The sequence below is a fragment of the Equus quagga genome, chromosome 13, assembly GCF_021613505.1.
Source record: "Equus quagga isolate Etosha38 chromosome 13, UCLA_HA_Equagga_1.0, whole genome shotgun sequence".
NCBI classification, from domain to species: domain Eukaryota; kingdom Metazoa; phylum Chordata; class Mammalia; order Perissodactyla; family Equidae; genus Equus; species Equus quagga.
The window spans coordinates 63,968,498-63,986,217 of record NC_060279.1 but is presented as its reverse complement, the minus strand read 5'-3'; the positions used below and the strand labels follow the sequence as shown (position 1 = coordinate 63,986,217).

Sequence of the window (17,720 nt, the reverse complement as noted above, 5' to 3'; positions counted from 1 at the left end):
ACAGGGCTGGCCCCTACACATCTAAATTTTAAGTTTGTGTTTTATTGTGGCCATTTTTATATGGCTCCATTTAGCCAGACTCATACATTTCTATTCACATATTCTCCCCTTCAAACATTTATTGGATATCTACTACATACCAGGCACTGTGCTGGGTGTTAGGAATGAAAAAACAGGAAGATGTGGTCCCTGGTCCAGAGGCATTACAATACAGTAGAAGGAGATGAACACAGTAAAGGTAAGTATAAGGCTTTGGGGGGTCCCATGGCAGAAGTAGGGGATATCTGGTAACACAAAGAGCATTTGACTGGTTCCTCCCAGAGGAAGAGAGAAAGGTGTATCCAGGAGTCTGTCCTTGACCAGAGGCTTGAAAACCATCTAGGTGCTGAGGAAATAAACCAAGGTAGTGGTGGTAGAATTGGGGAAGAGGAGACAGATTTCGGAAAAATCAAGAGTACAAAATCTACAGGACTCAGCTACTGATTAGAAGTAAAAAGCAAGAGCATGAGAGGAATGTGGGATGAATCCCAGGTTTCTAATGATGGTATCATTCACCCATTCATCCATCATGTCAATAGTTATGTACTACCTGATGGATGCCACACACCACTTTAAATAATGGAGACACAACAAGGGAAAAATCATAAAAGAATCCAACCCACAAAACTTAGAGAGGACAAATGGAAAACTAGTCAACAAATGAGTAAGCACTATTAGGATAAGTGCTCTGAAGAAAATAAAATAGGGCAAGTTCAAGGAACAGAGAGAAGGCCAAGATGGCTGTGGCATGGTGAGCAAGAGGAAACAGCAGAGGCAGGCAAGCCAGGCAAGATCACATAGGATTTATAGGCCAGGTAAGGCATTCGTATTTTGCTCTACATGTAATGGAAAATTTTGCAGCTTTTAAGCAGAGGAGTGAAAAAAGATCACTGGGGAAATAGATTAGGAAGTAAAAAGGAATCAGAGAGGCCAGCTCAAAGGTCCGTGCAGTAATCTAGACTGGAGATGATGGTAACTTGGACCAGAAAAGTAGCAGTACAGGTGAGAAATCTTGGGCACCCTCAGGGCCCCTTTTAGAGGGAGAGTTGACAGGTCTTGCTAAGGGGTTGGCTGTGCAGAGCAAGGAAAAGCGATTAAGAGCCAGCCCTGATGGTCTAGTGGTTAAAGTTTGGCACACTCCACTTGAGCGGCCCAGGTTCAGTTCCTGGGTGGGGAACCATACCACCTGTCTGTCAGTAGCCATGCTGTGGCAGCTGCTCACATAGAAGAAGTAGAAGGACTTACAACTAGAATATACAACTATGTACTGGGGCTTTGGGGAGGGAAAAAAAGAGAGAGAGAGAGAGAAAGATTGGCAAGAGATGTCAGCTCAGGGTGAAGCTTTCCCAGCAAAAAAAAAGACAGAGAGAGAGATCAAGTTGATTCCTAGGATTTGGCTTTAGAGACTAGGTAGATAAAGCAGCTGAGACGGGGAAGACTCTGGGGCAGAAGGAAGATAGGTGAGAGGAATCAAAAATTGTTTGGGGCATGGTAGGTTTGAGATACCTCTAGATATCAAAGTGGAGCCATTGGGTTATATGAGACGGGAACTCAGAGGAGGGATCAGGGCTGGATACAAGTTTGGGAGTACATAGATGCCAAGTCATGGGGCTGAATGAGATCATGGTGGGGGGATGGGGAAGACTGTCTATGGATAAGAGATCCATGAGGCCCTCCCACACTTAGAGGTCAGGCAGAAAAGGAGACCAAGCTGCAGAGGTAGGAGGGAAACCAGGAGACTGATGTCACAAAAGCCAAAAGGACATACAGCGATAGCAAAAGCACTTAAAAGGCCAAGGAATATGAGGACATAGAAATAAACATTGGATTGGAAATCATTCAGATTGTTGGTGACCTTAAAAAGAGTTGAGAGGACAGAAGACCTATGACTGTTTTGAGAAGGGAATGAGATATAAGGAAGTAGAAACAGCTTTTATGATTCAAATTTTGTTACAAAAGATGGGGCCATAGCTGAGTTGGGGAGTGGAGAGATGGGACTGACATTAAGGAAGATGCCAGAGTATATGTTTATGTGCTGATGGTTCCTATGATGATTCTGACTAGCAGCTAGATTGTGATTATCTATCACTGCATACAAACCACTTCAAAGCTTACTGGGTTAAAACAACCACCAGTTTATTTGCTCACAAATCTGTGGGTTAAGAATTTGGGCCGGACTCAGCAGAGCAGTGGCTTGGCTGGGACTGCAGGATTCAAGACTGCCTGACTCGCTGTTCTGGGGCCTTGGTACTGGCTGTTGGCTGGGGCTGCTCCATGCAGCCTCTCTCTCCAGCAGGAAAGTTTAGACTTCTTTATGTAAGAGATGGTCCCCCTCTATGGAAACAGAAGCTATAAGGCCTGGGCTTGGAAGTCCAGAACATCACTTTCATCACATTCTATTGGTCAAAGCAGGCCACAAAGCCATCCCAGATTTGAGAGGGTAGAGAAAGAAACTCCATTTCTTGATGGGAAGTACAACAACATCACATTACAAAGAGGGTATAGAGTAGGGAAGTGTGATTCACTGGGGATTGTTACTATTACAATCTACTACAGATATCCACTAAACTAGACTACCAGCTTAAATAATACAAGCCCCAACTTAAATAACACAAGCTTGTGTTACACCAAAATTATCTTGCCCATATGTAAATTGTTCTTCTAAAACTGTTTGAAAACAATTCATTTTCTTAATTTGGAAGAGACTTGCAATTTTATGATGCTATTAATTTGCTCAATAGACCATAAACGTTACAAAAGTAAAATTCGATCTCTCCCACTGATTCCCAGTCTCTGAGACCCAGATTCAGATCACAGCAGTTCTATAAACTGAGAGATGAGACAAGAGGTTCTAGAAGAGTCTCAGGAAGTTCTCACCCACTTCATAGACAAATGGAGAGCAGAGCTGGAATGGGGATGCTCTCCTTGTGCAGAGAGTAGCCCTTCCATACTCACTCCTTCCCTCCGGGTGATGAAGAGGCCACATCTACCACCTCTTCCCCTTCAATAATTTTTCAAAGGTTCATTAGTTGATCACCATGTCAAGAGAGGTGACCAGGCCTTCAACCAGGATTTTTTTTCCATTTTATTTATTTATTTATTTAATTTTTGTTTTTATAGCAGTAACATTAGATTATAACATTATATAACTTTCAGATGTACACCATAATATATTTCGAATTCTGTGTAGATTACATCATGGTCACCACCCAAAGACTAATCATAATCCATCACCACACATCACCCCTTTCGCCCTCCTCCTTCCCCCTTCCCCTTTGGTAACCATCAATCCAATCTCTTCAACCAGGATCTTGAATGGAAGGAGGAGTGTAGGGCCAGGACTTTCCAAAGCAGAGTGACAGACAGAGAAGACGGGAGTCACTACTCTAGTTCTTGTCACCATTACCAGAACTTCCAAAGTAGTAGAGTCTGAATTAACACAATTTTTATTATGTATATTTACAAGACTTTCTAAAGCATAGGTGGGACAGGCACATAGGTGTCCCTGTCCAGAATGGCTCTCCATGCATGGTCCTCACTATGGAAAAATTTTTTCATGTCAGCCGTCAAAATCAAAAAGCAGTATTTGATACTACTCCTAAAGAATTATTAAGGTATGTGCAAGACTGACCCTTTCTGTGCATCTTGTTCACCTAGGCCCTATTCACATAAAACACCTTGAAATGGTACCCGAAGTGCAGTGTGGCAGCTCTGAGCACCAATGCTAGATTTTGAACCCAAATCTACCTAGTTAAAACCTGAGCTACTAAGCAGTGATAAAACCAAAAGTATGAATCTCCGATCACAGAAATTGAAGAACCAATTAGCTGGGTTAGGAAGCATTTGACTTTCTCAAGTGCTCCTGAAATCACCCACAGAAGAGGAGTGAGGTAGTAGAAATTGCATTAGAGTTCCTTGAGCTCCCATTCTGATTGTTCTATCACGAATGAGCTGTGTGGCCTTGGACAAGTCCCTTCTCTTCTCTGGGCTTCATGTCTTCCTCTGTCATGGGAAGTTTCTATCACAGCTGATTACTCTGAAGATCAAGACTGTATATATGTGCTCATGCATGTTTATGTAAAGAGCACTTCAATCAAATGTATACACGCTTTAAAGATAGATAAATATTTGCAATGAAAACATTGCCATCAATTTCAATGTACTTTAAGAGCACACACTTCATACACTTTATAGACTTTATAAGTCTATACTTTGTCCTACTATCTTCTAAACAACAACTTTCACTTGACAATATATTTAGTTTAGTTTCAAATATATTTTTGTTTCAAATTTGTATCTTTAAATTCTTGGCATCTCAGAATTTTTTTCTCATTTTCCAATGGTACTTTAAAACTTCACTTACATTATCTACATTATGAGGTGTTTCTGTCATTTTTGTTTACTACTTTTTCACCCCTACTTTAGTTAATAGAAGGAATTATAGGAACTACCCTCAACGCTAATCAGTGGTTTTATTAAGCAATAGTACAAATTATTACATCTCTATCAACATTTATAAATATCAATATCCAGAGTGTGTGTTTTACTGAAACAATCTATAGATGGATGTGTGTGTGCGCGCACACACATGCACACATGTGAGTAGCACTTTTATGAACTTTCAAAATTTGGTCTGTGACCAAGATGTCCAGGGATAGTCAATTTAGGCAAAATCAACTGTTAAAACTGGTCATAATTAATACAGACCATATACTAAAATGATAATATGATGTGGGAAGTATTTTGTAAATTGTAAAATATTACATATATCTCCATGTACTATTATGAAATTTAGGTAGGTACCATAGGCTCCAATGTTGAGCTTATGGATTAATATTTGTAATGTTAAAATTCCAGGTGAGGGGGTCGGCCTGGTGGCGCAGAGGTTAAGTGCGCACGTTCCACTTCTCGGTAGCCCAGGGTTCGCTGGTTTGGATCCTGGGTGCAGACATGGCACTGCTTGGCAAGCCATGCTGTGGCAGGCATCCTACATATAAAGTGGAGGAAGATGGGCACGGATGTTAGCTCAGGGCCAGCCTTCCTCAGCAAAAGGAAGAGGATTGGCAGCAGATGTTAGCTCAGGGCTAATCTTCCTCAAAAAAAAAAAAGATACAAAATGATCTAACCACAGGGAAATAATCCAAAAAAAAAATTCCAGCTGAAAGACAATTGAATAAAAGATAAAATAATCTCTAAAGATAACTAAGATATGATCTGAAAATCGTGAATTTACAACTGCAATAAGTAACAATAGATGCTGGCTTTTACTGAACAACTATGAGGTCCCAGGCAGGGAGCTAAAGGCTTTAAACTCATTGTATACTTTTAATTCCCACAACTAGTTTTGCCTCCTCAACTTTCTCACTACTTAGCACATATAGAGACCAATGAAGCTTGTCCCACTGCTGGAGGTGTGAGGTGACAGGGCCAAGGGGATCAACACGTCAGACCTTCTGTCTGAGAGGCATACAAATTGGGGAGGTTCTGCCTAGGAAATTGGCAATTTCCCCATTTTATAGATGAGTACACTGAGACTTGAGGTATTAAACAACTTGTTCAAGATCTCATAAGTCCAGTGCCAGCAGTGGGAAAGTTCCTCAAAATCTTCCCATTGATTAATGAAAACTTCAATGATGATGACTCTTACAATATCCAGACTTTCCTAAAATTATGCCCTTTGAGAAAGCAGGACCATCATGTTGTTTTCAATCACTGAACTTAAAGAACAGTGCTACTGCCACTTCTCCAGCTCAGGAATCAAAGTTTTAAGCCTTGAGATTTGCCCTGAAATATCCTGTGGGGTCCTTCTCTGCCTAATTCTCCCAAATCTTTCTTTGTTTCCATTAGTAAAATATTAACAGCTTTATCCCATGCGAAGCCAACGACAGAAAGATATTATATAGCTGATAATTCTGCAAAAATAATTTTCACATGCAAACAGCTTACACAAAAGTATAATTAAATTAAGCAGCAACTGAATAGGTGCTATTTATTCAAAAAGTCTCCTTTAAGTTAATCAGATAATAAAGAACACATACCAAAAGAATCATAGAACTAGAATGTACCCTCAAGTTATATCACAAGGAGAAAAAAAATCTTTCTGGATAAGAAATTCAGGTTTATTTTATCTTAAATCAGACCAAGGGAATTTAGGTTGCTTTTTTAATCTACTTGTGCATAATCATCTCTCAGATTAATCATACTGTTTAATAGAATATTATTATTAATTAGACATGTCATTGCTTCAGGAAGAAAATTATTGGAAAGTAAAAAGGTCTATACTCCAAAGGCCCATAAGGAAAGATTTCCATTTCTATCATTGCACATCTCTTTCAGTTCCAATTCTCAGTGGAAATTCCTCAATGAATTCAGTCCTTGTAACACTAACATTTAGAAGTGTTTCCTATTTAAAAGATAGCTGAACTAGGGTTTGCCTTGTAGGGTTTTTTCTGTGTTATTTATAAGCCAGTTACATTTTCTGAGGGCATGTGGGTTCCAAGGAAAATCCTTCAGTGTTGCCCAGATTTGTATTGTCTTCCATTAGGAATTTTAGACAGGATTGAGGCATGGAAGAGAACAATTAGGTCATCCATTTCATCCATCAGGCTGGCATCCTCCAAAATATTCTCATTTTCATCTGGTTGGCTTTCACAAGTACATGGCTCCTTCCTCATTCCCATAAGCTCCATCTATTATAACTGTGCCACTCTAGCCACATAGGAAACCTCTACTGCTCCCCATATAGGCCAGGACTCCATGGGGCTCTCTAGGGATACCTATGCCAACATTTCTTTTGCTCCCACACTATGGTACATGCAAGAAACTTCTAGAATCATATTGCTTTCCAGAGCTCCAGCTATAAGATCCAGGGCATAGGTATTCTCTGTACCCAGATTCCTCAAACTTATGATTTGGTCCTGCTGTCCATCCACCCTCACTCTCCATCCTCCCTTTACCTCTATAGCCTCCTCACTCTGAGCTTCCAGCCAAATGGCCAAGCCTCCTATCTCATAGTGAAACATAGAGCCTAACAAAGCCAAACTCCCTGAACTTCCGGCATGCCTACCAATCAATTTTCCCAGCTGTACAAAGTTAACCTCTTCACTTGTATCCCTTGTCTCATCCCACCCTCCTCTTCAGGAATCTCCCTCCATCAGTTGCCTTTCTCCTCTGTATCTTCAACATGTCTCCTTTGACTCTTTCCCCTCAGCTTATAAAATAAATATGTGGCTATCATAAGAATACATACACAGTATCTGCAACAAGAACCACACACAAAACTCCCCCTTGTCTCTTAACTATCATCGTCCCTTCACAGCTAAGCTTTTTCAAAAAATAATGAGAAGAATGTTCCAGACAAAGAGAATGTATAGGTGGAATGGGATGAAAATATGTGTGGGGGACGAAAAAGACCATGACCCTTCTAGAAAGTTGAAGGCCTAGGTGGGTGGAGAATCATGAGCAAGTGGTGGGAAGATAAACAAGGGCAAGATAATACTGGCCTCATGAGTCGTGAAGGATTTTAACCTACATCACAGACTTGTTTTGAAGATTAAATAAGAGTGTGTATATTAAGTGCCTAGAGCATGTAATAAAATGTAACTATTACTATTTTAAAACAGACTTTCTTCTAACTTCATTAGCGTACCTTTCAATGCTACAGAAATCAGAACAATCCTTTGTTATTGGGCTTGAAGTCGAATTGAATATGAGGATAAAGATGAAATCTCTCAATTCCACATGTGGGGCTCACTTGGAAGCATCTGGAGACAGTAATGGATACACAGAAGATATATGTAGCACAATCAATGTGCACTGCACATAAATATGCAAAATAAGAAAAAATAAAACTTTCTCTGAAGCTCCTATTTTGGTAAGATGGAGGTTTGGTGTATGGAGTGAGAAGCTGGACTAGAAATTTTTAACTAAAGATAACCCCATCTCACAGGACAAACGTGATCCTGGACTAAATTCTAGACGGGAAAAAAAAGTGCTAATAAGGACTGCACTGGGAGAATTGATGAACTGGAATATGCACTGTAGATTACATAGAAGTATTGTATCAATATTAAACTTTCTGAATTTGATGATTATGTGAGAGAATATCCTTGTTCTTGGAAGATACACAAAGGAAGACTAAGGAGTAAAGAGGCATGATTTATGCAACTTACTCTCAAATGGTTTGAAAAATAATTACATATTATATATTATAAAAATTATGTATTAAAAATAATTTTATATATATATAAAGAGAGAGAATGCTAAAGCATAAGTGGTAAATTGGTACATCTGACTAAAGGGTATAGGGGAATTCTTTGTACTATTTTTTACAATACTAGGGTTCAAGGGCTGAACACTGAGCTATCCTCTGGCCCTCACTGCCCCATAGCCTCCTTGGAGATGCTTCTTTCCCTCCTGGTCACTCTGCAGTGCTCCCTGCTGAAGTCCTCAGCTGGTAGAGCTTGTGGCCTGTTCTCTTGGCACTGTTGGGGCCAGTGGGGTTTCCCTATCTTTGCAGATGTGACCTTCTCTCAGCTGTTGCTTCTTGCCTCTGGATAATGCAAAAGGAACTTTGGGAAAACAGAAATCCATTTCTTTCCCCAACAAAGCCTGACTCTCAAGACTACTGTCTCACTACAACTTCCTCAAAACTTAATTTGAGCCTCAAAGCTGAGCAATGACTTGGTGGTTTTAAGCTTTTGCCTTTTCCCTGATGCTGTAAAACCTGTGCTTCAGTGAAGGGTACAACCCATCTTGGTTTGCATCAAAGGCATCTCCACTTAGATTTTCATGAAGACAGCTCTTACATATATCTTCCATTTAAACAATTTAACTAGTCCCAATCTTTATTTTCTACTTCTCTACTTTATTTTCTACTTCTCTAGGTGGCAGAACCACAGTTCACACTCTGAGTATCAAAACCTTCAGGTCTTAATAGTCATCAACTACAATCATCAAAAATGGCTACACTAGGGGCTGGCCCCGTGGCCGAGTGGTTAAGTTCGCGCGCTCTGCTGCAGGCGGCCCAGTGTTTCGTTGGTTCGAATCCTGGGCGCGGACATGGCACTGCTCATCAAACCACGCTGAGGCGGCGTCCCACATGCCACAACTAGAAGGACCCACAACGAAGAATACACAACTATGTACCGGGGGGCTTTGGGGAGAAAAAGGAAAAAATAAAATCTTTAAAAAAAAAAAAATGGCTACACTAAATACGAAATGCAAGGTTTAGTAAAAGAAATGGGTAAATTTTAAACATATGGATTTTCACAACTATTGATAAACTAAATGACGTGGTGATTCTTTACGTAGTTAAAATTTCAATTTAAAAAGTACACTTTGCATGTACTACTCATTTTCACTATAATTAAAATTTATAACCCACAGCTATTACACTAAAGTATTATGCTGTAGCGTGAATCTGTGGGCCCTCCCTGCCTCATCTCCCACCCCCAATAATGGGATCAGGATCGAAATACTCATTTTCTGCCTAAACTAAGTAATCATGACAGTGATAGATGTATATGGAACAAAAATTGACAACTATCAATAACCTAGAAAGAATTTAAAGAGGTAAGATTACAAGGACGTCCATAACAAAATTTGGCTGCACGAGGAATGTCTCCAGCTCCCACGGTGAAAGGACACCTGTGAGGCTTTGATTTGTTTGGGTCCTGGTTGATTATAGAGCCACTACAGAGGCCTGGACAGTGAGAAGGGGAAGCAGGAAGATGACATCTCTTCCACATGCTTAGGTTGGTCTCATCACCTCTCTAGCCCCTATTCCAAAGACCAAATAAAGACTAGGATTTTTTTTTTAGGTGTCATTTTATGCTTACAAATCTCAGATGCAAAGAGAAAACTAAGAAGGATTTAAAACTTTGCTATTCTGGAGCAATTAATTTTAGGGTCTTTGATTTCCCCGAAAAATTTAAGAGGAAAAAAAAGAGGATCTTGTTCAATTTGTGTTAGGTGTGCCATTAATATTGCCAGAATGGCATTTATCCTTTTAAGCTCTTGTAGGTGCTTCTAGAAAAATGAAGCTAATAAAGATATAGAAGAAACTTTTACTTTTAGGTTTACTTGAAATATTCCATGGCCTTTATCTTTGTATCCTATTTGTATGTGACATTTCATGTAAACTTACTGAATATTTTTCGTATGAACTAACATAAGGCCTGAATAATCTTACAGAATAAGTAAAAATTCTCTTTCTCTAAAACTAATGCCCAAAAGAAGCAGCCCAATGCTTCTCCAGATAATTTTTTTTTCATAGAGAGTTTGTGGAAGTTTATTATAATTTATGACTCTACAAATGTACATATGTGTATTAAATCTATATTATACAAGATTTTGTATTTTAAATTATACATATAATAGACACATGCACATATCCTAAGATAATTAAACTTTACAAATCTACTTATATGTATTTTCTCTTTGTTTTTCTTTTACAAAAATTCCTGTTTTTGTATTCATACTATACCTGATCGCAAGGTAACCTAAAGCATGTTCACTTTAATAACTTTTACACATTCATAAATATTTTTAAACCCCATAAATGTTTAACATTAGTATAGCATATCAAAGTACTGCTCTTTTCTCTGCAAATAAATCATTTCTAATCGAAAGACAGGGGTCGGGGGGGAGGTGCACAGAGTAACAAAAATCCTTTTGGCCAGTGAATCAAAGGACATTCCTAGACATTAACTTCTCTTTTCAAATATGAAAAACATATCAAATATATATCTTCTAATATGATGTTTTCCTCATGTTTCCTTTGAGTAAAATCTGTTTAATACATTCCTCTTCACATTGTGCTATAGAATTCTTAGTCAACTTTGTCATTTTTCCCTCTGCAAAGGGCTGCCCATTGGAGGGAAGCCAGAATTTCTGTGATATCACTCACTCAACCAAGACTAACCACGCTATGTTCAGGCAAAAATGAGCTATAATGTAAAAGAAAAATGATAAAACACATATATAAATTATACATAAATACACACATACATACACATACACACTGCCCATTACGCTACTTCTAAAGAAAAACAGATAACTCCCGCTGTCTGTGTTTTGAAAAGAAGATAGGCTATGAAAAAAGCCACAAGGCGTCCACAGGATGAAATCAACTTTTAGGACTGCTAAAGCTTCCATGGTTTAAATGCTTTTTCCCTAAACCCATGTGTTCATCTGTATCTATAATTAGGAGTGAAACAATAAGGGATTTTTCAAGTAAACCTTTCCTAAAGCTGCAAATTGCCATGGTACTTAAAGGAAGGGGTGCCAAGTGACTTGTATGTTTCTGGACAGCTATATCAAAACAAACGGCACATGTGGGTGGCCATGTTGCTTATACTCAGCAGTATGTGAGTTAGTATTATTAGTTACACTTGCCTCTCACAAGCAAAGAAAGTCCCCATGAGGGGCAGCCCAATGGCATAGTGGTTGAGTTTGCACGCTCTGCTTTGGCAGTCTAGGGTTCACAGGTTCAGATCCTGGGAGCAGACCTACAAGCCATGCTGTGGTGGCATCCTACATACAAAATAGAGGAAGATTGGCACAGATGTCAACTCAGGGACAATCTTTCTCAAGCAAAAAGAGGAAAATCAGCAACAGATATTAGCTCAGGGCCTATCTTCCTCACCAAAAAAAAAAAGAAAAGAGGGGCCAACCCAGTGGCACAGCAGTTAAGTTTGCACATTCTGCTTCAGCTGCCCGGGGTTCGCCAGTTTGGATCCCAGGTGCGGACATGGCACCACCTGGCAGGCCATGCTGTGGCAGGCATCCCACATATAAAGTAGAGGAAGATGGGCACGGATGTTAGCTCAGGGCCAGTCTTCCTCAGCAAAAAGAGGAGGATTGGCAGCAGATGTTAGCTCAGGGCTAATCTTCCTCAAAAAAAAAAAAAAAAAGAGAAAGAAAAGAAAAGAAAGTCCCCATGTTAATTCTACAATACCTTTTTCACATCTTTTTGCCATGCCTATGACCAAGCTACGCCAACCCATTATGTCTGTAGCTGTCATTAATTTTTCTGGATAAACATCCTCTTTGAATCAATCTTTTGCCACCTGCATTGTTCCACATCACTTCCTTTTAGCAGCACTAACTACTTCAAGAGGACAACTGCCACTAAAAACATGGTACTGAAGCAATCATTTGGTTCTGTGCACACATTTTAATTTCATGCCCTACAGGGGGGAATTACTATCGGCCTTAAACAAAAATTGAGTCTTTAATGCTTTATTGTTTTATACAATTTATCTTTTAAATAGTCTATTAGCTCTTTAGAAAAAAAAGAAAGAAAGAAAAAATGTTCAATTGGCCCTGGGTATTTCGAGGACCATTCATCCCCCAAATCTGAATACTATAAATATTTCCCCAATTGTATTTTTAAGAAAATAAACCGAATTTCTCAAATGTCTCCCCCTTCATGGCATATCCTGTGGTTATCCCAGTGTAGTGAGACCTAACATGTTAAGCCAACCCTGTTGTGATTGCCAGAAGACAGAAGTATTCAGTTTTGGATATCGCACATTTAGATGGGTTTTATAGCATAGCCTATAATTTAAATCTCACAGAACAAAAAGGACAAAAGCAATGTGGGGGTGGGAGCCAGTGGGAAGCTGTGAAGAATAAAACTGAATATGAGCAGGAGAAAGTATGAATGTGTATGGATGATCAGGACTGGCCTCCAACCTGTTAGGTGATTTATGCTTTCCTTTGACATGCATGTTATTTTCTCACTGGCAGCAACATCTAGTAAAACATTGTTCTTTTCCTTTCTCCCGCATGTATGAAGGGTCTAAAATCATGAGTCAATGAAAACGAGCTGCCCTGCTCACTGGTGACAGAAGCCTGACACCAGTAAGTCTGGCAATTAGAATCTATGATTAGAATCTAGAGGAGGGAAAATTGATGGGCAGCTGAAGACTAACTGCCCAGCAGATAAGAGAAACACTAAAAATCATCCACTCATGGAACTTTTTTTAAAAGGGAAAAAAGAAATTTTAAAAATTATGTATAGAAGGTAAAGTAAAGCACTTCTTCCCATAAAGACATTTTTTGGAAAATTCTATTTACGGCCCAGACTTTCCTGCCCTCTTGTGGAGAAAATACAGAGCTCTCTGTCGATATACATATGAAGATGGCTTCTTAAAACTTACAGATGGCTTTTCCATGGTATATGTGCTTTACTGTCATGGTTGTATCCCTGGATCTTTACAGAGCTTTACTAGCTTTTAAATGTTGTACCAAAATAAAACGTAAAATCTGAATAACAAATAACTAAATCAGGTGTTAGACTGCAAGAAATCACTTAATTTGGGACAAGAGGAAAATTGCCATGATTAGTTTTTAATAATAGTTAGATGTATAATAAATACATTTTAAATACCTTGGAGAAGAGAGAGAAAGAGAAAGGGCAGACTTTTCAAAGTGGCCATCGGAAAGCTCTTATCCTGTTTCCTTCCTCCTACTCAGACAGTGGGCCATCATCTCTCTCTTTGGGGGCTGCCACTGCACATTATCATCTGGGCTGGACCAGCCTGCAACAGAGAACACACAAATCCCATCATTAACTCCTGTAAACTCAGAGAATCCCCAAGTTGCTTTAGGTTGCTTTTAAAGAAATTTTGTAGAAGTTGGTTTAAATTGACACAAGGAGACAGGCTGGAGGTCCTGAGCCCTACATTCAATGCCCAGCTCTAACCAATGGCCAACTTACACTGTGGTTCAGGCACAAATCTACCCTGGCCATGCACAAAAAGATGCTAAATTTCATTTATTTATCATGTGTTCTAAAATTATCATATGAAAGGTGCTTCAGTAAAACCCAAAGTTTTTTTTAAGGGTTTTGTAAGTTGGGCAGAAGAAAAGAAAAATTTATAATTGATAAAATTATCATGAAAATGTCTTAAACCTTCTGAAAGGCAGCATGATCTATTGTAAAGAGAAATTTTCCCCGAGTTAAAGACCCTCAAATGTTCACCGGGTATTCCCTAGCATCGGCTAAGCACCAGGGCAACACAAAAGAAGCACAAATCTTGATTCTCACCTTATATCATTAGACAATTACCCAAGTACCAACCATGTGCAAGGGCTATCTATCAGGGGAAACCAGGTACATGCAACAGCTGGGCAACAAAGCCCAAATGGGCAAACCAGACAATAATAAATGGGCCAGAGAGGGGAGGCTGAAACATCAGGGAATTCCTGGGGAGGAAATAGGACCTGGCCAGAGAAAGAAAGTTTGAAGAGAGAAGGAAGGGAGAAATCTGCTTCCTGCAGCACAAAATGGGGATGGCTTACAAAAAAATTAAGCATGCTGGATTTGAAAGATCTCCAAGATATGGTTCTCTAGGGAAAAAGTACCCTTTTTCACAAAAGGAGGCAAGTTAGGTCGCCCAGGTAGAATGGAACCAGATTACTCAGAGCATGGACTGCAAGGCTTGAGTCTGGATTTCATCAATAGGAAGCCATGAGTGATGTCTGGGTAGGGGTTTATTGATGACATTTCTGCAGATGACTCTGAAGAGACTGCTTCCAGCGCCCTGAGAGTGGGAATGCTCGAGAAAGAGAGGCGGTTATTAAAGTGATTCAGGCTGAGCTAGAGGGGAGGCAATGAATCCACAAGCTGTTGTCTAAAAAGATTAAGTACAGTGACTGCTTGACTATAAGAAAGAGAACCAAAAAATGCCTGAGGTTTAAATTCCGTGGGGATGGTGGCACATGGCCTTGATACAATCAAGAAATTGGGCAAAAAGAAAATTCACATACTTTATGTTCACTGCCATCTCTCAGATCAGCCTTGCATGCTACTTTATAAGACTGGAAATTTTCCCTCCAAATTGTTTTTAAAAAAATAAAGTTTTTCAAACTGCCTTTACAAAAAAGATTTAGCAGAGTCTTTGAAAAAGAGCAGTCTTTGTTTCTATGTACAGAAATTGGAAGTTCCGGATGGCATCAAAATTTACCATCTATCATAATTAAATACACACACGATTACATTAATAATAAGAATGCCAATAATTTCTCAATTCATCTTCATTTAAGCACTTATTGATAACCTAATGTACACTCACACTGTACTATGTCCTACAAGGAATTCAAAAATAAGGAAACAAAATGCACTTCCTTATCCCAAGCAATTTTTAATCTATAATAGGACTAAGACAAGTATATAAACCACTATAAAATAAGGCAGAAGGTAATCAACACTGTCTTAAAGGGAGTATGAATAAAATACATAGAAAGTCAGAGGAAATAAATCATTTCAACTAGAAGTCAGGGACAGGAATATATGTTCTGGGTCTTGAAGGGAAAGCACATTCCAGGTTGAGAGAGAAGTTTTCGGGTTTTTTGTCAAGGCAAGAAAGTAGGAAAGCAAGAGTTCTATTCAGGGTACAAAACCAGATGAATCTTGAAAGATGAAACCGGAAAGGCAGGCAATGACCATTATTGCAATGGGCTTTGATTGGCAGATAAACGATGGCTAAGTAATTCCACAGGCAAGGGCAGCCACTCAAGATTTGCAACAGGATTTTGGCATGATAGGATATGACCTGTATATAATTCAGTGAATTCAATGTTCTTTAGTACATTTAGTCTGGCAATAAGGTGTTTGGGACAGGAGAAGATGAAAAAAAGATTAAAAGAGGTGAATAAGGGGTAACAGAAACAATGGTTATCTTGAGTAATCACTCTCTTAGAACAAAAGTGATCAATAAAATGGATCGTCTAATATCATGTTTTGCCCAATACCTCCCAAAATCCCAGTAGTAAGCAGGAGTGATAACAGACTTCCAGCAGCATTTACATAAATAGACACAAGCAAGATGCCTCCAGGCTACATTTTCTCATTGGATTTCCCAATTCCCAGGCTGATCTTCCAACCAAGCTGCCAAAATAAATGGATATAACCTTTTAGCAGAGTTCAAAATTGAGCTAGTGAGGCCAATCCATCTATATGTTAGTGAACTTTTATTAGTGACTATCCTAGCCCAAACTAACATTTTCATTATTATAATAGCAATTCTTCTAGAAGAATATAAATAATATTTATTGGTTCAAATACTATCCTCTCATGCTATCTGGCATTCTTCTCTCCAGCTAGGATTAAACCCAAGACATGAAAGTCATCTACTTATTCCTGTTAGCCTATGCCCAAGACCACCCATTCGATTCTCAATTTTAACCCTGAATCAGACTATTTCAATCATTAGACTCCTGGGATAGAATCAATCTACAAACTCCCAATTAGTTTTTTAAATGTAAATTTGCTGAATTATATCCAAGTAAAATCTCATCATATTGAATTTAATTACAATAAAAAGATGTGGAAAAAGATCTGTGTCTCAAGAGAGACTGCAGTGACTGTCACAGCTATGGAATTATTACTAATCCTTCACACGAAATAAACATTTCTTTTGAAAGGATTCTACCTCCTTCCAACAGAAAGGAGAGGAAAATTTTCCTTTGCTCTTTGACTCTTCCTCAAGAAATTACCCTTAAAAAGTATATACTTTATATGAGATAAAGGTGGAATTGTAAATCAGTTATAATTAAAAGCAATCAGTTACTAACTTTTCCCTATAAAATTAGCAAATATATATATATTTTCATGATAATGACCGGCTTTACGGAAGGTGTAGAAGCATGAACTGGTACATAGTTTCTGGAGGGCACTTTGACAATATATACCTAAAGTGCTAAAATATGCATACTATTCAATCAAGCAATCCCATTTCTGGAAATTTATCCTAAGAATAAGGAAATAATAGATATACACAGAAATTTAGTTTTCAGAATGGCATGTTCACTGAAATGCCATTTGTAATAACATAAAATCGGAAACTAACAAATATTTAAAATATCTATTTAAATGAATTATAATACATCCATATAATGGAATACTGTGCAACTATTTAAAATGATGCCAAGAAAACTGTCATAACAATTACTGAAATAGAGTCGATTACAAAACAGTACAGTGTGACTCTGCTTCTGTAAAATGTATATACTTGAATTTTTAATATAGACTAAAAGACTAAATAAAAGAAATTGAAATTATAGTGGTGGTTTTTCCTGGTGTTAGGTTCAGAAGTATTTTGTACCTTTATTTATCTGTTATTTCTAATTTTTTCAATGAATACTTATTTTTATAATAAAAAAAATTAAAAAATCACCCTTCAGCTGCCTTTTTACCTCCACTCCTCACATATCCCACCCCTGCAGGAAAAAGTTCTCAAGGAACCACCAAAAAACAAAATACAAACAAACACGCACAATAGAAATGTAACGCAGTACTCTTTCTTAATTTCTCCTGCTCAACTTAGAGGACTTATTTTCATGGCTTATTCATCGCAGTGCATCTCTCTTCATAGTTTCTATTGATAAGCACTGTCATCTCTAGACATGTGCTCTTCAGAACAAATCTAATACAAAAAAATAACTTGGATTGCTCATATTCACTACTTAGAAATTGACCTTTAATATTATTTGCTTGTCAAATCTGGATAGATAGGAAGTTGCAACTGAACAAAAATATGGTAATGCTTTTGTAAATTTTTCCTGTTGCGTGATGGGAAATAGCAAAAAATTAAGACTGTGAGTTATTCTTTTAGAGCTTTAACCTAAAGAGCTTGTCCTAATGATGCCCCTGGTGGCAAGTAACATTTAAT

At 38.4% G+C, this 17,720-nt stretch overlaps 1 protein-coding gene across 18 annotated transcripts in view; it reads right to left on the bottom strand.

Annotated features, from left to right (window-relative positions):
* Positions 1–17,720, bottom strand: part of LOC124251199 (prothymosin alpha-like) — a 269,250-nt gene that overhangs the window by 199,797 nt on the left and 51,733 nt on the right. For 17 of the 18 annotated variants that reach the window (XR_006891696.1, XR_006891694.1, XR_006891689.1 and 14 more), the window contains one exon: positions 13,436–13,586. The exons of the other annotated variant lie outside the window; for it this stretch is intronic. The gene's annotated coding sequence lies outside the window, so the exon portion shown is untranslated. The remainder of the gene's footprint in view (positions 1–13,435; positions 13,587–17,720) is intronic. 18 annotated transcript variants of the gene reach the window in all.